Genomic DNA, 23697 nt, shown 5'->3' on the forward strand with positions numbered 1-23697 from the left:
TTTAACCTTTACAATATTTATGAGGTAATAATACAAACTAAGAGTATTTATCTTTTCCATAACTGACTAAACAAGCTGCTCTCAGAGGGAAATAAGGTCCCCAGAACACTGTTTGAAGCTAGAAAGGTGGCAGGGTCCGCCACATAGAAACAAAGTTAAACAGTATGAAGTTGTGTCATCCTTTCAGTCTGCTTATAATTCAGAGTTGGAAACAAAGAGTTTGCTCATTTAGTTTGTTTAGGCATAAAAACACCAGTCAATGAAAGGTCTCTTCAGATTACATTGTATTCCTCAAAACTACAGAGTGCACCTTTAACTTTGTTACATATGAAAGTCATTTACATGTGAAACTCTCAAGACAACTGGCGAATAGGGAAACAGGGGGAGAGTGAGAGAGAGGTGTGGAAGTGGCACGTCTTTTCCTCCCTCGACCAGGGGGACAACAGGAAGAGTCGGAGAGCAGAGAGAGGAAGCTCTGTTATTTATTCAATGGAGGGAGGAAGAGACCCCCACCTCACAACCCACCTCATTACAGGCACACACACACACACACACACACACTAACACACACACACACACACACTGCACTCTAAAATGAAGGGGAACATCGATTCATCTTACTTTGCTTGTTTAGATTTTAGATTAGCTGCATCAGTTTTAGTAATTGGATCTTTAGGCCTGCAACACTGCCCTCTGAAAAGAGTGTTACGCATGCTGTGGACAGAGGATTTCTTTTTTTTTTTGCATGTGTGTGTGTGTGCACGTGTGTGTGTTTGTATTTATGCCTGTGTGTAACGAGGCAGAGCAGTGACGAGCCGTGGGGAACGGTTCTCTTTGTAGTGGGCAGGGAAGTAGAGGAATGTCAGGAATCTCCCCAGAGGATGCAGAGTTTGTCCGGTCAGCGCTCTCTTTCGCTCTCTCTCTCTCTCTCTCTCTCTCTCTGTCTCTCTCTCTCTCTCTCTCTCTCTCTCTCTCTCTGTCTCTCTCTCTGTCTCTCTGTCTCGTTTGGGGGTATCTGGGCTGATGCGTGGTGCACGTATGTATGTGTGGCTGTACACGTGCACAGAACCAACACAGCAGCTGAATAAAATAAAGCTTTAACCACAGGCCTTGGGCTGTGTGTGTGTGTGTGTGTGTGTGTGTGTGTGTGTGTGTGTGTGTGTGATAAATAGGGAGATGAAATACACGGTGGTCAAACTTGGTCAAGGGCCCTAACTTCTTTACCAGCCACACTTGATACTGACACAATACAGTCTTGTTCTATGTGTGTCTTGTGTCCGTCCGTGTGTGTGTGTGTGTGTGTGTGTCCCTCTCTTTCTCGCTGCAGGCCAGTTTTCAGCAGTGATGTTTGTAACACAAAATGTGCTGGCAGCCAATCACAGCGGAGCATCCGGTTGATGACAGAGCTTTAGCAGATCCTGAGCGAATTGAGCTGGCAAAGCATGCGTGTGTTTGCATGTGTGTGTGTGTGTGTGTGTGTGTGTGTGTGTGTACATGTAAACTAAACGCAGATCCCCAGCGGTGCCTCTGTTCTGCATCAGAGATCAGACAGAAAGACGCACACACACGCGCACATGCGCGACAGCAAAAAAAAAAAAAGAAAAAAAAAAAGTCGCACTCGGTTGAGCGAAATGAAGACAAGATAAGCAGAGAAGATAAGAGAAAGGTCTGACTGTAAGATGCGAGTCGCCCGGGGGAGTTTTACGTGTGTTTTTGCAAACGACACATCACAAGCCGCGGCGCTGCTCTGGGAGAAAAGAGACAGTCAGGCTCAGAAAAGTGAAGACATGCTCGGAGCCGATGGGTGTGGAGGACGAGCAGAACCGCACAAAAAAGCTGCATCGTGCACAAAAGGGAACAGATTTTGCACACAGGCGCCAGAGACATGAAGAAAGGGGAGCAAGATGTCCAGTGTAGCCAGAGAACAGAGCGAGAGAGAGAGAGAGAGAGAGAAGAGGGAGACGCGAAGGAAATGAGTGATGTTCTGAGTGAGATGAGTGAGTCCAGACTCCATCAGCAAGCAGATGTTCAGGACGGCGTATATATAAAAAGGCTGTGATTCTGTCACGGTGAACACGCGTTGTTTCCTTATGGAAACTCCTGTCGCAACTTCACATCCGCCACTCAGCACGGAAGAGCAACCCTCACCTCGTTGGGAGGAGAGGAGAGGTTGTAATGAGGTGGTGACTTTGGTGGGATTTTGGGGGGGGGGGGGTTCTGATGTGCCTTAAAGGGGGGCCAGGGTCAGGACTGCATCTAGGGTTAGAGTTGAAGTACAAAGCCACACTGAAACCAGACGATGCTGAGAGGGTTTTAGGGGACACACCGGCAGGAACAGTCTCGGTGCAGCAAAGATATAAACTGAGTTTGCTGCAAAGCACGACTCCAACAATTAAGGATGTTTCTAATGACTTACTTCCCTGGGGATGTATTCATAAAGCTTCCCAGCACAAAGAGTCACTCCAAGTAATGAAATTCTGAGAATATCCTTAGAAGTATGATGTTTTCCAAGAAGTCTTCCTTAAAGTTAAGACTAGATCCTTGTAAAGATAAATGTTATTCACAAAGCATCTTCACCCTTTGGGAGTATCCTAAGGTGAAAAACTGTAAGGAGCGGGGAGGAGGACTTTTAAGAGTTTCTTAAACAGAGGAGAGAACGAAAAATCAAAGAGGAATCAGAAATATTGTCCAAGCACTGAATGACGGTGAGTAAATGAATCGCTACAGTTTAGACTGTGCAGGGATAATACTTGTGATCGATGCCTCAGGAGGTGTGTCACATCTCAAACCCAACACAATTAACAGCAACATTATAATGCCAGACATTAAATTGATCACAAGACTGAGGTATTTGGCGAATGTCAAATGTGCTGTTGCTCTAAGAAATGTCCTAAATCAAGTTTGGTCGGAGCTCTCTGAGTAAATCCTCAGGATGTACAGTGCCTGATGTTTAAACTGAAGTCTAAATTTGGACTAGCAATATTTATTAATATACTAAGCAATATTTGACCATGAAGACTTGCATCATTTAAATGTGCATAAGTTTACCCAAATAGTACTTCTGGTGTCAACCAGTGAGAGCAGCGAATCTATCTATTCACTGACTAGTCAACAGCACCCGACAACTGTGACCGTGGAACAAGTCAAAGTGTTATCACACTGAAGGACGTGGTGCGCTACAGGTGTGAAGTCACTGACTATAAGAGTGGTGTGTGAAGTGGAGCACTTCACCTACATCTGCAGCAGCTTACAAGTACTTACAGGTGTTAAGTCTGGTAATGATAGTGTTGTTTCCAGGCCAGTGAGCAGCGGTCCACCTAGATGGACCTTTGCAGCGAGCATCAGTGAGGCAGAGCTCCAACAGTGAACACACATGACAAAGCATAAAAAAATATGCTTCGACTTACAATCTTCTACATGGGAGGGGGGAAGGGGGGCAGGTTTTCTTTTTTTTTTCTTCTTTTTCTTCACTGTTTACAAAGTGAATGCAAACCACAAACATTGAATTATTGAAGTGCATCCATCGTGCGGTCAGCTGGGATCTGGTCTCCTGTACAGCAAAAGCTCGAGTCTCCGAGTCTCTACCCGCAGCTCCTCTCTTGTAACAAACTGTACCATAAAAAAGCCGCCCCCCCCCCCTCCAAACAGACAATAAAGCCCCAGCTAGCAGCCCCAGGACGCGGCACCATTCACACTTTAAAATAACCAGCAAAGAGCTATTTAAACAGGACCAGGTTACAGCCCCCTCATAAAACAAATACACACAGGAACAACTGTATCGACACAGCAACCTGGCAGTGGTGGAAGAAAAAGGGAGGAAAAAAAGGGCCTCTCCATGGGGGGTACCTGGACGCCACGCTGAAGAGTGGTGGCCGGTGTTGAGGGGTGGCATGTGGAAATGCTGGGAGGGAAAAGGAAAAAAAAAAGGGGGGGGGGAACAGGTCCCACAGAGCTACCGTGCAGGCGCCAGCAAAGACAGCAAGGGTGGAAAAGGAGGGGAGGGGGGCCGGGGGGGGGAGAAAGACCCTGGTGAAACTCTCAACAGATGCGTGAAGCCCTTGTCAGCATTCCTGCTAGGTAACGCAAGGTCAGGAGCAAGCAGGAAGACAATATGAGGACTATTTGGGCTCCCTGAGCGCCAGATGTGTTTTAATAAGACGGCTGCCCTCCTAGCTAATAAGGTCAGCCTCTGGCTCCAGCCAGACGAGCAAACAAGTAGACTCTTGGCAGGAATTCAGCTCCAGCTTGGCACAGCCTCCCTCCCTGCTTCCTGCCTCGCGCGCTCTCTCTCTCTCTCTCTCTCTCTCTCTCTCTCGCTCTCACAATCTCGGGGAGATCGAGGCAGGCAGACTCTTTCGCTCTCTTTTCTGTGCGTGTGACTGTGTGTGTGTCTGTGTGTGTGTGTGTGTGACTCACTCGGTCTCATACACCCGCCTTTTATTAGACACTTCCCTTTTTCTGCAAGGGGAGAGGGAGAACTACTGCCTTTGAGAACATCTGTGCTTGGACTGTGCATGCACTACATGCACACACCCACACACATGCAAGCGCACCGCACACACACACACACACAAATATAAACACCACACACATGCAGTTCACACCGACTACCTTTTTTACAAGTGAAAGTGAAAAAAGCTGCTCGGCTAATGTTAATAGATAAGTAATGAAAAACTAAGATTAGTTATAAAAATAATCATTGGCCCAATAAATCCTGCTCCTCTGGAGGGAAAAATAAAGAAGTGGCATCGGCGCCAGAAAACATTGGCTTGCTCTGCAACGAAAGGGAGACAGAGGAGGTGAAGAATGTGGAGGAGGAGGAAGACTCAAGAGTTGAGAATGAGAATGAAAGGAGGCAGAAACTAAGAAAAAGCCAAAGATAGAGAGATCAGATGTGAGAAAGAGGACTCTTGGCAGCGTGGGTTGAGGTTCTGTTTACACAAGCTCCCTGCCAGTTGCTTATTGGGCACAAAAAGAAAGTCATTGTCAAGCGAGTCCAAACATTGTCTGGCATTCAAACGTGTTTAATTGTCCAATAAAACCATGGAGAGCAAGAGAGTGGTCCTCACCAAAATAACTTTCTAATGCTATCAGTGTATTTGGAAGATGCAGATGCCCGTCGCTGAACAGAACCCAGGTGCCACAGGAAGCTATGGGGGGGAATGTGATTGAGGGGATGTCACAGGCAAAGTGTGGGGTAATTTAACTTCCAACAAACACGGAGACGAACGCAAACAAACTCATGGGACCAATAGTTAACTGTTTTTTCTGTTTTGAATGCAAAAAAGACTATTATGTGCACATTAACTGAACATATGCTCACATTCTCTCTCTCTCTCTCTCTCTCTCTCTCTCTCTCTCTCACACACACACACACACACACACACACACACACACATGCTCATGCGATATCCTCCCAGCCGGCTTTATTCAGTCCTCAGAGGTAAAGTTGACGTCATCCACAGGCTCCCACAAAATCAGCCCATCAAAGACAGACCCTCTCTCCTAATGTTGCCTGCAGTCCTCAAATATTTACCTCTGGGGCGGGGTGACACCACACACACAGACACAGACACACACACACACACACACACACACACACACACACACATTCATGCGCACTAGGTTAACACAATACAATTTGGGTAATTCTTGCCCAAGGCCCAAGGGATCAAACCATCAACCCTTCAATTAATGCCGAACCTGCACTTCTATCTGAGCAACCAGCAAGCGTTTTGGTCTATAAAATATCAGAAAACGGTGAACAAATTTCGATCCGTGTTTCCAAAAACCCAAGACAACATCCTCAGATGTCTGATGTTGTTCAAATGCGTAAGATATGCAGGTAACTGTCAGGTTAAAGACAGTATCTTGACTTTTATCTTCTTAAAATGGCTCAAACAGATTCAACAAATACAAAAAATACTTGGCGAATAATTTAACAGTACAACAAATTGTTAACACTCTTCTGCATTTGACTATCTAGGTTCCCTGGCACCATCACAGCACAAGTGAAATCACCATTTCTGGTTAGTGCACACAGACAAATAATGAGTGCAGCCATATGTCAAAGAGGTGTTTATTGGCTTTACAGCAGATATTTGGTATGCGGCCGTTTCCTCTATCTAATACCAGCGTGCACTGTAGCATTACGGGCTTCTAAACAACAGAAAGCACGTCATAATGCAGTAAATAAATACAGTCGATGACTGATTCATTTTGCTGAAATCATCTTCCAGCGTTGCCATAGTGTGATATCATAGGTTACCCTCTGATTCCAAGCCCATACACACTGTGAACACGAGAGTGTGTTTGTCCATTTATCTGTGATTTCGGGACATAAGGTTGGACAGAAGACCACCATCCATCATCGGTGCTAGAGAGGGTTTCTGTTCCAGGGGTTAGACCTTCCTGTTTTAATACCAGCAGACAGGGAACATTTGGCTAGGTGTAATCTGAGATGACCCCGTCACAGCAAGCTTCAAGGTCAGGAGGTCAGCAGGCCTTATCGTTCAACAGCAGTGGGCCCTGTTTCTGTTCCACACCGACTCTGTCACACACGCACACACACACACACACACACACTCAAAACACAAATGTGTCTGTGTTCCCACGCTTGCTGCAGGTCTATGGGTTGATGTATAGCAGCTTGTAAAGCGGGGCTGTCAGTCAGTTTTAACAGCCTATCACAGAGATCCAACAGGAGCACAGCCATCCGTGCAGGCTCAGAGGCCGCTGACCAGCTCAGCAACACCCCATAAAAGTGGCTCAGACTCGGCGCACGCAGACATGGTGAAACAACAGAGAAACACATCTTTGATCCACACTGACAGACGCTCACACTCGAGATGCTCGAAAGGCTCTCACATGTGTGCAAATGAAAAAAAAAAAAAAGCTTGCACTGCCTGTCTGTCTCACACAATTGTAAGCCCGTACACAAAAAACCCTGAGCGGCTCTGACACCTGTGGAGCTGTGCCGTGTGGGAGCCCGTCCAAAAGCCTGCTATCAGTCCAACACTGAGGACACATGTTCCATATTGAGTGGACGTCAAACAGCATCTGATCAGCGCTTGGCTAGCGTCAGTCTGTCTGAGGGTCTGGTTTAGAGGAATTGCTTTGCTTACAGCTCTCCTCAGGCAAACCAACAGGTGGACAAAGATTGGCTCACAAAACCCCCCATCTGGCACGGACCAAACACACAGTGTTATCACACACGCAGGACAGTGAGGACACGGGTAATAAGATCTGAACGTAATTCCCAAAAGGAGCCACGAGCCACATGGAGCCACATGTTTTTTTGTTTTTCTGGATTGTCACACTATATTCATTGATCCGCAGTGGAGTGGGTTTGAGACGCGTCGGATTGAAGATCAAATATGACAAGAGGTTATTTTAGTTAAAAGACATGTACGGTAAAATACTGCTAGGACTGCTGATGAATCTCACAGATCTAGTCATGAAATTTAACAACAGCTCAACATAATGGGCCTATAAAAGGATAAAATATCTTTCTGGTATAACGATTTGAGTTTTGGACTTCAGATGGTTTCATTTCCCCTCAGAACCTCCTGGTCTTCTTGCTCATCGCACATCACCATCCTGGCGGAAAAAGCATGGTCCGTATTGTCTGTAATGTACTAATACGTGGCCCAAGCTTCATTCCCAAAGGCTGTGGACTTTCTGTTTTCCAAAATAGATGTAGCAGGATTCAAAGGACTCAAAACAATGTTTTAGTTTTTTAAAGATGAACCTTGTAATTTCCAATATACTGGCAACAGCCTTAATTTTAATGTCTGTCCCATTCACTGCAGTACACAGTACACTGCATGAGGGTAATGAATGGACCCAAGCACACTTAAGGTAATAAGTCTGGCAGAAGCACATTTGTGTCAAGCGAGTGTAAATAAATATTCATTAGTGCGCTGCTAAGCTACCTGACCTGTGACCCGCTCACTTCCTCTCCTCAGAGGGCATCATGGAGCGAAGCTGCCGGCGGATATGAAGCCTAATAAAGAATTCTCTCTTCTTCGCCCCCGTCTCCTCTTCTTGTCCTTTTCAGTTTGACGCATTGTGCTCGTCTGCATTTGAAGTGGGGTTTTTTTTTTTTTTTTTCAAAAAGATGCAGACACGCAGTAGCAGAGAGGGGGGTGTCACAGGGACAGGTCTCCCCCAAAACATCACAGGAATAACAAGTGTTGATTGTGGTTAGCGCTTTCAATTAATGAATTGGGTGAGTTCCTGTTACTATAGGAACCGGCACAAAAGGTGTCCCGCTATAGCTGTTTTAGTCTCTTTTAAAGTCAAAGATGACTATCGGCCTACAAAGATAAGGCTTATTCTCCTCAGTTTTACAGACAGTCACAGTGTAGCTGGTATTAGGCCGGCATTATTTTGTTGATTAAAAGAAAGATTTGCTGGTGCTGTCGCAGGCCAGCGATCAACATGTTGAAAGCGTCATTTTATTTCTTATGCGTGAGGGGAGTTATTATTACAGGCTGCGCTGAGAAGAGCATCAAATTACCTTCCTGTTGAGGGCTGCTAGACTCACACTTGTGTTTGTCTTCTTATTTAATTGAAGAAACATATTGTGACACCATAGAAACCGTTTAACACTGCGACATCAACAGATGAGCAATCAGCCTGATATGAATGCCGTTCGCTGACGTCTCCACCTGCTCCTGGTTTCAACATCAGTGGGTCTCCTCGTATTTGTCCATTAGCAGTTCTGAAAAACAAGACCAGACCATCGCCTTTCATTGTCGAAGGATACTCCAAGAAAGCTGGATTAACGTAAGCCGCTACCGTATACCTCCAGGAACTCAAACATGCCACTCTTATCCTCAACAGACTCGTACAGGCTTACACAGCACAGATAACATTCAGCTGTGCGTCTCTGACATGAAGGCACAACAAGTAGGAATGACTAATGCCGCTTTAGAGGAAAGGATCAGCGCCGGGGCACAATGGCCCCGCCGGCTTCCACAGTCAGTCACATATACATACAGTAATTACTTGTGCACGTACACACACAAACACAAGGACGTCTACCGGCTGTACAGATTCAGGCCGCATAAGCGACCTTCTGCGAGTGACGCCCAGGCGAGTCACCGCGACCGAAACTGGAAAATCACCAGATGATACCGGGCAGAGGCTCGGAGCGAGGGTGAGAGTGCAGAAAACTGTGAGCCAGTGATCACACACACACACACACACACAGCAGAGAAAGTGATAGATCTGAAGATGGGAATGTGAAAGAAGGCCAGATAAGGAAATTAAACAGATCCACGGAGAAGTCTAAGCAGGTATATAACACACAGAAGAGAAAAAAAAGGGTTTTATCAATTAAGAGAAAGAAAAGGAGATGAGGAGTTATGCTGCATTCACATGAAGTCATTCTTCTGAATTCAGTCTGTCCGTGCACCGGAGCAACGTGGATGCCAAAAAAAAATTGTTTTGCATTTTACAGCTCAGAGCGTTTAAACAACACAGTGACAGCTGCTTCCAGTACCTGATTGACGAGAGGGAGCTAAAACAAAACATACAATGACTACACAATACACGACGATGGTAAATGTTTCTTACCATCAACCCAATTGTTTGCTTTTGTCTGCCATGTATCGGCATCACGTGTGCGCCAAGAAAAAAAAATCGTCCGACTTTCCAAGCGGTGTTTTTCCGACTTGAGAGGCCATTCATGTCAATGTTCCCAGCCGAGAAAAAAAACATTTTTCCGGTGATTCCAATTAGTCATGATGTGACACATGCATACAGTCACACAAAGACAAAGAACTCATTCATTACACACATGCACACACACAAAACTACTATATATACACACTCACACAAAGCCAGCAGTAACCATTAAAAATCTTAATTGAATCAAATGAACAGATGTGGAAGAAAGCTGAGGTCTCACAGTTTATCTCTAATAATTATCAATTAGAGAACAAAACCCTGCTGCAACACAGTTCTTCTGGGATTATAGTGATTGTATTAAAGACAACACAAATACTGAAAAGTAATAAGAAGTATAAGACATTATGTATGTACGGTAGAAAGAAGGAATGTCTGCTTTAACACTACTTAAATGACCCAGATATTTCCATTTGGACACAAACAAAAACAACAACATTTTAAATACTATTTATAGAGAAGACAATAAATCCCTGAAAATATTTGACTTGTGTTGGATTTTTGTAATGTAAAAAATCTGATTCAAGCTGCTGATCCCAGGTTCAGGCAGCCGTCAAACTCAGGGAACACATTAAAAAAAAAACGACAAACAACTTTTTCCAGCTTCTCTCACAAATTAACGAGCTCGAATATTTGCAGCTGAACTCTTTGTCCACAAGATGAATGCACAGAGAAGAGTGGGGGGGGGGCAGAGAGAGATAAGGGAGAAGAAGCGAGACTGATGTGTGGAGAGGAAGGTCAGGAGTTATCACCCTGCGTGACCCGAGACGACGTGACGGGAGCTGTCGTCACCTTTTTTACGAAAAACACAAAGAAAAGAGCTTGGAAAAGGCGATGCGCGGACATCAAAAAAACCCTCGGCTGGACTCCATTTCATAAATCATCTGCTTTGTGTGCACGTTGCAGAGTTGTGCGTGTGCTTCCCCCCCAACTGTGTGTGTTTATGCAGCAGAGATCCCTTCTCTCTTTTCTCCAGAGCGAGAGACATGGGGTGGTGGGTTCATATGGTTGTGTTCAGAGGACCCCCAACCTGAAAGGACACCTCCTCACTCTTTAATGCTCCCCTCCTGAGGTGTGAGATCATGTCTGCGCCAGGGACGCTGCCAGCAGAACAGGAGAGAGCGTGCACAAAAACAGAAAAACAAAAAACGGCGTGTGCGCGAGTATACATGCGTGTGAGTGTGCATATGCAAGCGAGCATGTGTGTGGAGCAGATGGGAGGAAAGAAAGAAATTAGAGAGGGGTAAAAGGAGAGTAGCGACAGAAAGTCTGCGAGAGCATGTGTGTGTGTCTGTGTGTGTGTGCAGGACTGAGGGGGCTGTGAGGGGTTAGGGGAAAGCAGAAGGGAGAAGGGAGAGACGGAGGGGGGGGAGTAGTGTGGTTAGGCATCCAGAGTCAGTGAACATTTTTCTGGCAGGCCCTCTCTATGCTCCTGGCTGCTTGCCCGGCTCTGAAGCAAACTTAAACAAACTCCTGTTGCAGCCATCTGCTGGGCCCGCGGGATAAATCACGGCACTGCTCCGCTCTGTACTGCTCAGCCACACCACTATCAGGTTACTGTGTTAGTGGCCTCACACACACACACACACATGCACGCGTGCACACACACACACGCTTACACTCAGGCATGCAGGCACACATTACAGTCTCTCCTCTCATCCACACACACACACACACACACACACACACACACCGAGCTACGCGTCAGGCTGGAGCCAGGGCCTGCCATGGGGCTCACACCACCAGGAGAGGCCAGCAACATGTGGCCCCCGCTAATACCACAGGGAGAGATGAAGAGGAAAGGGGGAAGGAGAGGGAGAAAAAGAGGGGAGAAAGGGGAAAAAGAGGGAGGCGCAGAGAAAGAACGAGGAGGACTGAGGTGACGGGGGGACATGAGGAGAGGGAGGTGGACAGAAGACAGAGGCTGGAGGAGAAGAGAGAGGGGTGAGGGGAGAAGACCTCTGATGCCTAACTCGAGCCAAGTGCTATTTTTAAAGCCCCCCGTAGAATGAGAAGAACATAAAAAAAATAAATAATAAAAAAAGAAACACAGAGAACCCCCTCTGCCTCTGTGGGCTTTCATAACAACTGAAGCATTTTATAACGGGGGCTCTCTTTGAGGAGGAAACGCTGGATTTAAACATCTCATTCCTCCCTCTGTACAGATCCTCTCACCTAAAGCCAGAACTACCGTGGCAGTAAATCTTGATACAACACCGTGTTATTCCCCCAGGAGTTTCATTTCCAGCAAGTTAAATCTGCTCAGGTGGCTCACCACACTGTATACTCTGCCGTGGCCTTGAGGCCGTTCCCTTGCACACCGACCGTGACTAACACATCACTCCACGCGTCACACACAGCTCTTGACCGTGTGGGAAAAAGACCACTGACCAAGTTGGCAGGTCATACGTTAGCACACCGCTAGCCTCGTCACCTCGGATTAGGTTAGGCATGCTTTTAGTGAGTCGTAGACATAACCAGCAGTGGTAAACAGCCACACGAAATCTATATTAGTAACATTTCGACGGCGCGAAACGGCATACTTGAAAGGGATACTGTAACAAATAAATAATGACAGGCCTTGGGGAAGTATCTGCGGTATCTATCCGTCACACAGCTGGAGAAACTGTATCGGTTTATTTCTGACTCATAGGATGGTCATGTCAGTGTGGGAGACTCTCACCCATGGAAACTATTCACAAAGTCCCTGTAACTCCCGACTGTCTGTCTGTGTGTGTTTGTGTGTGCTCATGCGTTGACGTTTATGTGCGTGTGCGCGGCCTGAGAGCTGCTCTGTTGAAAGCTACACCACCTGGCTAACATTTAAGGTCGCCGTGAGTAACCTTTCTTTGTTTTCACGATGATCTGGATTACTGGAAGCTACTAGATCACGACTCCAAACTGAGACTAACGCAAAGGGTTGATAATACACCAATCACAATCGAAATGTCATGTTTACACCTCATTTTGTATACATCATCCTAGTTGGTGGAGCTTAAAGGATGATTTCACCCAAAAATGAAAACTTAGTCATTATACACCCGGTGCCGACAGAAAGACAGGTGTGGATTAGTGGTCAGCATTCTCCTGAACAACTCCCTGAAGTCGATGGGGACTTTTTTTTCAAAGCGTAGATGAACAACAGCATAAAAAACATGAAATGGCTTATGAGTTTAGCTTAGCACATCCAGTTAAGATTTTGGGCTTGAGAGAGGGTGTAAATAACATCTTCCCAAACAGATTTTGGGAACCCAGGGCTTCCAAGGACTTACACTACCCAGGATGAGCAGTATAAAACCATTCATTTTTTGTTTTCAGATGTTTTTTTTTTTGTTGTTGTTTGTATGTTTTGTACTTTTTCAAACAAGTCCCCATCTATTTTCCACTGGCAGGGAGGTGAAGAGTTAATGACTCAGTATCAGAGAAATTATTTATCAGTGTCAGAAGGTTTGGAAAAGTCTGTTCAGTATTTCCCACAGTGACATTTGGGTGTGAGAATCAGTCATAATCTGTACCTGTACCTCACCTTTACTCCTCACATTTAAGTTAAGTGACTTAGGAGCTGCTGTTAGTCTCCTACAGGGCCGGGTCAGTGGTTAAACCAAATGCAACACAAATACAGAAAATGACTCGCTTATGTGCACCGTCTTGTTTCTGAACCATCTACGGTCAAATGCTAACCTCTGGTAGGCGTTTACACAGAGCACACACACAGAGTATATAGTATACGGCAGCAATTAGAGTACATAAGTGGTCACTGCAACCTGAAGATCCACTTTTAGCCCACAGTGCACAGACCACATACTACTAAACCTGTCAGGGCTACTGTATAGTTTGTGAGCTGCATTCTTCCAGGGGTATCATGGGAGGTTCAGTCCAGAACTCCCTCTCCGTCTCCTTCTTCCCAGCTGTCCTGGAGCTGGCAGGACAAGCTGAGTATGCGAGAGACCAGGTGGCTGGACGGCATGTGTGGGGGCGTGGGGTGTCAGGGCCAGGCCTTGGGGAAGGTGACGGAGGGTGGGGGGGAGCAATTCAAGGAGGGAACGTCTTCTTCAGCCAAAATAATTCCCCCTGGAAGATCCCCAGTAATACTGGTCATTACGTCTCGGCTGATGGGAAGAGGTCCGACTGGTTAGTCAGAGCCAGAGGTTGTCTGGGCGCTGCGAGAGTCGGGCAACAGGGTGAGCAGTATATTTAGTCCACTACAGGGGGCTATTTTAGCTCTCCAGTTGTCTTGACAGCAAGGCAGGAGTCAGTCTTCCCTCTCTTCACTGCGGTAGTATCAGAGGGTGAACACGCAGGCAGGAGGAAGATTGCACGAGCACAGTAAAACAAAATAAGAAATTAGGAGGAAAGAGCCAAAGAACAAAGAAACACATTCACACGGACCTTCGGCAACGCTTGGGAGGTCCAAAAGAGCAAGACTAATGAGCAGCACTTAATAGTAATACATAATATCCAGTCAGCTGAGAGCACAAGTTAAACCTTAAAAGTCTGGCAAGGAAATAGGTCGCCATTAGCTACTGTGCCGCCACACACTCCAGCTGTGTCCAGGTGCAGACCCCCCCCCAACACACACACACACACACAGCTGTGGCACAAACCAGCTGCATTTGCCAGCGCGAGAGCAAACACCTGCCAGTGCTCCCAACCACCTGGCACACACACACGCATGTCGTACGCACAAACAGACACACACAATTACACACACTAGCAGCTGTTCTTGTATGCAAATGATCGTCAAAGATTACATGCTGTCTATGCGTGTACGGTAGCGCAAAGTCTGCAAGCGCACACATTTATACGTGACTGCGGGTGAGTGTGCGTTTTAGCCAGAGGGCAGCTGGCAGAGTGAGCGGCGCTATAGCTGCATTACACTCTCCCCGTCCTCTATAATTACCGCAGTCTGACCAGGTTTACTACTGTAAAACGGCATCACCACTCTTCCACGTTGGCCCGTCGCCATGCCACGCCATGTTCCAGTATGGCTACGGAGAAGAATTTACTACAAAGCAGATGTACAGTTTAAAAAATGTCTTACAGAGGAACCTCAGGGAGAGAGCAGACTGCAGACTGGCCTTAAAATACCCACGTTTAAAAAGAAAGCGACAGTTTCTGAGGGTTTTTTCTGGTTATAAAAAAAAGTACACTCACACAGCACACCTCTTACAAACAAATGGAAGACTTTTTGCAGCGTAAGGTGGACAAAAGGATCTTTTTTCATCATGTTTAAGCCAAACTAAACCTTTTTTTCCTGAATCCTAACACCGATGCACGGGAACCTTAACGTTGATTTCTTATAACCAAAATGGAAACACGATGTCAAATATGAACACAACACTTTTTGTCACATATGGACGAAAATGTCTGCACAGGAAATGTACATGGGCAAATGTTAAAGCAACTTTTTTGGCTTTAAGTGAAACTCTCGCCAAAATGCAACCTAGACTTTTTTTGTGAACATATATGAGTCAAACCTTCGTGTAAAAGCATAATTACGATGAAAGAGGCACTTTAAAGATTTACTGTATTTTCATTTTTGGATCAAACTCATTTTAAATATGTGTGCTGGAGTGCTAGGTGCAAATTAGCAATAGCATCAAATTCAGGATTTTTAAAACACTAAGAAGGCACAACACAACATGAAATTTTGCTCGTAGTATCACCAGGGTCTCTACACATGAACACAAGCATTGAAAACAGTGTTTGTGTAAACAGAGTTTACTAAAAAGAGAGTTTATGGATAACTCACATTAGCAGATGTTTCCTCCACTCGCCGCCGTCCTGCCAGTGAGAAGTGTCAGTCTCCGAATGTGACGTAACAGGGAGGAGAGTTAAGGTGGACTGCTCCTCAAGCTCAGTTCCATATAAATGCACAGATAATTCATTTGTTTGTTTTGTTGTCTTGAAGTTGAAAAATGAGCCATAGTAAGAAACAATACTAAAATCAAAAGCCGGAAAAGTCATGTGAGATATCGCGTGGATAGTTGTTGCCGGGAGACAGTAGCGGTCCACCTAACTGTCCTCCATGTTACGTCGCATTTGGAGATAGTTGCTTCTCGGCTGCCATGACGACAGTTAGCGAAACAAGCTACTGCTACGGTGAGTTGTTCAACAACTTTCTTTTTAGCAAACTCTATGCACACAAATAATGTTGTCATTCATTGTGTTCATGTGTAGAGACCCTGGTGATACTACGAGCAAAGTTTCATGTTGTGTTGAGCCTTCTTAGTGTTGGAAAAATAGCTATTTTGATGCTATTGCTAATTTGCCCCAAGCACTCTCATTGAAAATGAGTATGACCGGGAAACAAAAATACGGTAAATCTTAAAAGTGCCTCTTTCATTGTAATTATGCTTTTACACGAAGGTTTGACTCATATACATTCACACAAAAAAGCTGAGAGTTTCACTTTAAACAGCTTCAGAAACACTGTGATGGTACAGTGTCTTCTAACAGGGTAAATGGTGTCTCTCTCAGCCACTCCGCCCCCCGTATCGCTTGTTTCTGCACTACACGACTTCAGTGAGAGGGCAGGATCACAGCGTTACGTACGTGTTTACCTCAAGATACAAGTTTTCAACACATAGCATTATGACGTAATGAGTTTGTCGTTAGCACCTTCATTACATCTGACAAATGGTTACAGACCTGGGATTTTTAAATTATGACCAATTCATGGTGTAGCACTTACAAAACTGTGGGAACAAAAGGCCAATTTCTACGCTTTTGTTGCTTTAACAAACATGGTTTTTTTTTACTCATATACAGTATTGCTTACTGAGTTTTATGTGATAGGGACGATGAAGTTTAACATGTTTCCTTTACAGAGCGGGTTGCATTTTACTTCCTAGGAACAGCCAGATGGTTGTGGAGAAGACTAAAAATACATCTTAGAAGAACAGTTTTTATCAATTTGGCATTTCTTGTCCTTCTGGTGTGCTTAACGCTAAAAGGTTTTTAGAACCACTGATTTGCATCTTGTCAGCAATCTTTATATATATATATATATATATATATATATATATATATATATATATATATATTTTTTTTTTTTTTTTTTTTCCATGTTAAAACATTTAAGAATTCTGTGGTTGCTTGATTGACATTTGGATTTGATTGGACAATAACTGACTACTGCCCTAGCAGGAATCCAAGCTTGAGAATCATCTCGCTGGAGAACTGTGGTGAAATTACTATGTCCATGTTACAGAGTTCTCAGAGCCATGGCTGTAATTGTCTTTGGCGGTCCCATAATCTAAAGTGAAGTGACAAAGGGGGGAGTGGGAGAGGGGAACTAACGCAGAGCAGTGTTTTTGTCAACACTGTACTAGCGTGGCACACAGCCCAGCCCTCAGAAGAGCAAAGAAAGATGGGAGCGAACCAGATCAATGAAGTCAGTATAAAATGGAAGACATTTGCCAAAAATATCAGATTAAAAGTAGAACAATGAAAGACAAGCAGCTAAGCACTTGTCTCTTGCGCACAAACACCACTTAGGACCCCCGTTACACAAACTCACACTGCACTCCCACTCACATGACTTGGTTCTCACAGGAGCCCGGCTTAATAGTTCACACATAGTTTACTAGACTGTGTCCCCGGCCTGGCCCATTGCACACACACTTTTTTGGTGCCAAATGGGCAGCCATGATAAACACTTTTGAAAAACAGCCTCGCAGCACAGCAGGGTCCGTGGCCTCAGGGGTTTAGATGGACACTGCCCTCTCTGTTCCTCTTTCGCCCTGTCCACTCCAGTGGATTGGGACATTTATTTCAACAGAGGTGAGATTGCCAGGCGCACTTAAATGATACGTTTCACTGATATTAAAGAAAGATTTTTCTCATTTTGAAATGCATTTCCACGTATAAACAACAACATTTGGTCTGTGATATCCACAGCTGAAGTGAAAGTACCTGTATTTATTTACTCCAGCCATCCTAGGACACCAACTGACATCATGACACTGGGGATTTTCACCATATAACATGATGCCACAGTGTAAGAAAGCTTGAGCTATGAAGACCCTGTGCTCTCACAGGTGGTTTCAGTTACTGCTGGCTGATTAGATTTCTTCTCAGGTTAGAGCTGGGCCGGAGGTGTGCTTTAGGAGGTTTCTGAGGTCAGCAAACTCCTTATACTAATGGGAGATCTTAAAGGTGCAAGTCGTCCTGCCCCAACAGGCACAACAAACCTGGCGAGAAACGGGAAGAGCATCTCCTTTACTACTCTTCTCGTTTCTCTTTTTTGTGCCCTCCTTGGTTCCGTCCTCCTTCCTGTGACCCAGAAATCGATCTCAGCGTATCATATTGAAGTATATCTTGGTTCTTAAAGCACATCTCAAAGAGAAAGGAGGGCAGACAAAGGACGCTTGCTGGAAGAGCTGTGAGCGAGGATGCCAAGGTGTGCCCTCTGAGGAAGTTTTTTTTTTTTTGGCACCTGTTACCAAAAGAGGCGTGACGCGCAGCTGGACTGCCCTCTGCTGTTTGTACCGCCTCGCAAGGCACCATCCAAACCGCATTCTTTAATGATAATTCGGCTCAAAATCACTTATCATCTGATCTGTGATAACGTGCCACACTGTGTACTGACATGTAAACACTTAAGATGACACAAACACTGTTGGGCTCATCCGACAGAGGTCGTAAAATATAGTGGCAGGCAGTGAAAACAACAAAGAAACAGATGATGCAGCTGTGCCACATGTCACATTTTATTAACGTTGTTCTAAAATACAACTCCGCAGCGCCGATGTCTCAGTTTGTTCGAATGCCTGCCGTCTCAACTCCTCTCCTCCTAATGTCTCTTCCTGGCCTTCCTCAGGCTTACATCTCAGGGGGAGGACAAAGACAAGGAGAAGGAATTGAAGATGAACAAACTGAGAGGAGGTGTAATCAGCAACAGTAAGTTAAACCACCTGTGTGAGTGGACCATTGGAGTGCCAGGGATTGAAACTCTGGTTACCAAAATCACTGCAAGTAAAGCATGATTTAAATATTTTTGATAAGGATGTTAACTGCACAATCTGTTTGGCCCTCCCCAGTGGCTACCCATAAGCCCACTGCATACATAAGGATGCAGGTAAATAGGGTGGATGCTTATCATGAGGGGCATTTGTTAGACTACACTGACAGAAGTTGTGCCCACATAATAATAAAGTATAATTTTGAAGTAAGAATCTAAGCAGGTGTGTCAGAATCCCTTCCCACCAATTTGCCACACGTCCTTTGCCGACCCGGTCGCCGAGCGCTGAGCCAGCATCGATATCCCCGCTCTGTTCAGCTCTGCGGGGTTAAAAGGTCAGCGAGCCTTCATTTGTCAGCCACAAACTAGCTTGGAGGTCTGCAGCCAGACAAGCCCCCCAAAAACCTCCCCCAAACGTCTTTGTCAACCCCACTGCCTCTCCCGATGCCGTCACTTCGTTGCAGAAACCGAAAACAACCTATAATCAGCGGCGCCACACTTGTCTTGCCGTCGCTCACTCTTGCGTGCACTCAATGACATTCCTTTTCTGTACCGACACAGGATGTGCGGAAAACTTCTGAAACCGCTTGATCCAATCACTCTCTCCTTGCCCCGTTGGCACTCTGGTGCCTCCCCTCAGCAATCATCTGCCAGGAATTTTAACATTAAAGTGAATGTTATGATCCTGTTTGGCATATGTTGACCCATTTAGACTGCCAAATGATGAACGCATTGAAATCGAAAATACCAAAACAATCAGATTCAGGCCATGTGGGATAAAAGGAAAACAATTCTCTGAGTGTCGAGGACCTGATTAATAGCTCGCTAACTACTGCCGAATGTTTAGATCAGGGGTTCACCAACCTTTTTGAAACTAAGAGCTACTTCATGGGGACTGAGTCACATGAAGGGCTACCAGTCTGCCTTTAGTTATATATGATTATTAATTTACCATGAATACTAACTTTAATCAATATTTAATATTTAATATAATATATCAATGTCTAAAATTTAATTGATTAAAATGGTGCAGGGATGTAATCTAGTCCAAATGTCCACAAATTAAAGGTGTGTCTCTGTAAAACAGACCAAGATAGTAGAAGAAAAAAGTCACAATCAATAGCAAGCTCACTTGCTAAGGTTGCTACGTAAAGTTGCTTTGTTGTTGACACAAAATGTCTACAGACTGTAATTTAAAATTGTAAAAAAAATAAGATCATTGATTGCTAGGGGAGGCCGTCTTTTCTCTCGTTTCCTTTAGTTGTGTTTGAGGATGAGCAACTCAACCTTGCAGCCAGTTTGTCCCTGTGGCCAATTGTGGTACTGCAACATAAATAATTAAACAGCATTTCCCTCACACAGGCTACCACTATTGTAATATTATAATACATGAAGGTACTTTATCTGCAAAACTTCCACTGGAGCGCAGAGAAGCTATTTTTATGTGCATGACATCACTCCAAGCAAACCAGGATGTTATTTGTGCCAGCTGAACTAACTTTTTTAACCAACTTTACATGACTGACTTTTCTCCGATGTAAAGTCTGCAGGACTGCCAAGTTCAGGCAAATTCATGTTTATCGGGCAGAACAACACAGAGCCAGGCAGAGAGATAACTTTTGGCATACGTGCTTGTGTGACTGACTTTCACTGGAATTACCAGATGCCACCTTGGACTCCTAAATCAAGTTCCCTTAATACATCCGTGACGTTTTGCATAGTTGGCACGCATGGGTACGTGTACTGTATGTACTGTATGCCAGCCGTGGAAGCTGGTAACTGTAGCCCACTCAGCGGAGAGCCATGGGACAGGTCTGGGGTTTTGTGGTGTCCCACGAACTGGCGCTGGTGGAGCCCCCTCTTCGCAGGATTGAGACTTAAAAAGGAGAGACAAAGAACGAAACAGTGCAACACCTCCAATTCATCTGCTCCACACGGGATCTGATCTCTCCATTCAGATATGGGCAAGAAATGCAGCACCGAGGGCTGCAAGCAGAGAAAAGAGGGTGATTAAAGCTCTGAGCGCTAAATCAAAACCCGCCTCCAGCAGCTTTGAAATTAAGCCCTTCAAATACCAGAGGATTCCCCGTGAAACGCAAGGCTGTCCGTCAGGCCGCACTGCCGGCAGAGGACAGCTGCAGGAACTTTACGGGATTCGTGCAATATGAACATGGTTTTGACTAAAACGCACGCTCATACACACAGGCACGCAAGGAGACGAGCTCACACCACATGTTAATCACCTCACATGCCTCAAATTAACACAGTTTTAATAGAATCCCCCCCTTTTTCTGAGTCGGACGGGCTCTACGGGCGGGCTGCTGTAATATTTGCGTCTATGATGAATTGATGAAAGTGGGATTCTTCTTTTTTCTTCTGTCGTCCTCTGGCTGCAATTTAAATCCCATTAACCCCCTCACCTTCTCCCTGCCTCCTACTCTTCCCTCCCTCTTCCACTTCTTCTTCTTCTACTTCCAATAATTCACTCTGTAATAATCTTTCAGTCCTGTTTTTTTTTTTTTTTTTTCTCAACTTCACATCCAGATCTGCTGTGTAATTCTGCCCTCACTCCTTCTTTCACTACCCTATTAATCTTGCTCCGGCGACACTGTCAAGATGCCGGCGTGTTTTTCCTGTGACAGCAAATACCTCCATTACAGGATATGGGCCGTGCAGCCAGAACACGGTCGATCTCTTACGCCGAAACACACATGAACGCCCGGTACGCGCACACGCACATAAAAAGAACAGCACAGCGGCGCAGGAACACACAAGCCAACACACACACGCACAGACTCACACACAGCAACTGAATGATTGAGCTCAGGTCAACAATAATCATCCACTCGAAACAGTCACTCAGCAGACCACCGTACAAAGATAAACACTCATGCGTGGATACCGCACACCATACACACACACACACACACACACATACAGAGGAGTAAGACAGGCTCAATATGTTTGTGTATTCTGTATCTATGTACAATTATTTCATATTTATCTTTGCAGACCTTGACTAATGATTGATTTATTTGCTGTTTTAGTCCCTCGTGTCCTTGTGCAAGCCGAAGACACACTGCCGACAACCGGGGGGATACTGCGGGTTTAAGCTAGAGGTTTCGCTTCCATGCATCAGTATCAGAGACGTGCAATCAAACCCAATCCTTACAACAACAACATTTTTGCAACGCTTGTATCTAATCAGTGTAAAAATCATACAACCCTGACATCATGTGTTTATTTAGGGGACTAAGCATTAGACCGCTCCATCATTTGTTCACCGTTTCTTTTGTTCTTTCTTTTCTCACTTTAATGTTTCTACTTTTGGCCAGTTTTTTAAAAAGAGTGACTTTTGTTCCCATTGTTCACAGGAAATTTATCATAAAAAACTTGAGTGCATGCCCCGCCCCTGGTGCCCATAGGGATTCATTTACAGAAATTTAGGAGGGCAGCAGATGATTTCACAGTTAGCGAGGGTGAGATTTGTGTCTGCAATGACAATGCTGTTCTAACAGAAGAATTTGGACACATTTTTATATTAATATTTATCGACTGAGGGATTTGAAAATCTGCTTGACTGTTTTCCTCGTCAGTTAATCCAGCGCAGGGCCACAAGATGACGCAATTTGGGAAAGAGTTCCTCCTCCACACAACCATCCCTTACTTCACCTGCACTAATGGGCATTTTTTTTCGTTCAGATGCCAGGTACTCTGACAGGAATCTCACCCTTCAAATTACGTGAACATAAGTAAATCCACAACAGTCCCATATGACTCTGCCTGTCATTATATGCAGTTTTCCCTGAGAGGATAGATTCACATTTTCTGAAGATACACATGCCCATATGTTCAATGAAAACAGTTTTTTAGTTGTTGCTGTAGTTAGTTTCTCCACTGAAGAGATCTTTTGCTTACTCAAATGTGAGAACGTGTCTTCTTTTAGAGCAAAAAACACATTCCAAAGTTCATCCAAAGTTGATATGCCGTCAGAAATAGTCAATTCACAAAGTTTTTTTTTTTTTTTTTTTTTTAAGTCAGAGTATTTCATTACAAAAATCCCCCTTTTTTCCCCACGCACAGTGTTTCGGTGCTGAGCTACAGCCAGGGGCAGTAAAACAGAAAGCATTTGAGCTGCGAACACTCTAACTCGACTCTCTTTCATGCATACGTTTCATCATTTAGACACACTGACTGCAGAATGTGTCCGATATAAGGCAAAGACCTTGTACACATGACCCTCACTGTGTTGCACTTCAGTGGAGCAGCCTCCCTGCTTAGTACACCATCCTGCCGCCGTCTCATCAAGCATGATCAAAACAATCTCTGCACCCGCAAAACGACATGCCGGCGACCCTTCTGAGGAGTCGAACACTAATCGGTGGACATCTGTTTAACAGAGAGTGCAAGTGAGGATCTGCTGACCGGCAGTCCCTCCCCAGACGCCAGCTGGTGGTCTATACTTACACACCTGTCAAAGGTCAGGTCCGACGTACTAATTAAACACACGGCAGCAGAGCGGAGAACACGAGAGCCACCCATCAGTTCTGTTTGTGTGCATGTGTGCCACCAGAGTGTCCCCGTGGCAGATCTCATTTCATGGGCTAATCCATATCTTACCGAGCAGGGGAAAACAGACGGCATCCACCCTGTCACGCTCCACATGAAATAATGTTTACACCGTAGTGAGCAAGTATAATGACTAAAAATGGAGGTCTCATTAGAGCCTTCATCAAAGAGTAAAATCGTCTTTGTCTTGGTTATGTCTCTGAATTCTGAATATTAAACATGAATTAATCACTGGAGCGGTGCCTGTTGCAGCTAGGAAAGCTAGAATAGAATAGAATAGAATAGAATAGAATAGAACATGTGGGTGTGTGTTTATCTTTGTACAGTTCCCTCCAGCAGGCACACATGGGGGGCTAAAGGGAACCAGATGGGTACTCCTTCCTGACAGCCCAAGCCCCAGCGATGACAGACCTTCTCAAGCATAAAGCTTGACACTAGAGGACAAAGCACCTGTTCCCCCCGGAGCTCTT

General features: G+C 45.0%; 1 protein-coding gene and 1 long non-coding RNA gene across 3 annotated transcripts in view; one reads left to right on the top strand and one right to left on the bottom strand.

Moving 5' to 3' along the window:
- The window catches only part of gse1 (Gse1 coiled-coil protein), a 181455-nt gene that overhangs the window by 152157 nt on the left and 5601 nt on the right, over window positions 1–23697 (bottom strand). The gene's annotated exons all lie outside the window — the stretch shown is intronic.
- The window catches only part of LOC119017784, a 43138-nt gene continuing 35113 nt past the window's right edge, over window positions 15673–23697 (top strand). The window contains exons 1-2 of the long non-coding RNA XR_005074554.1: window positions 15673–15795; window positions 18518–18597. This is a non-coding gene — a long non-coding RNA (uncharacterized LOC119017784). The remainder of the gene's footprint in view (window positions 15796–18517; window positions 18598–23697) is intronic.

This window comes from Acanthopagrus latus, chromosome 4 (genome assembly GCF_904848185.1).
Source record: "Acanthopagrus latus isolate v.2019 chromosome 4, fAcaLat1.1, whole genome shotgun sequence".
In the NCBI taxonomy this organism is placed as follows: Eukaryota; Metazoa; Chordata; class Actinopteri; order Spariformes; family Sparidae; genus Acanthopagrus; species Acanthopagrus latus.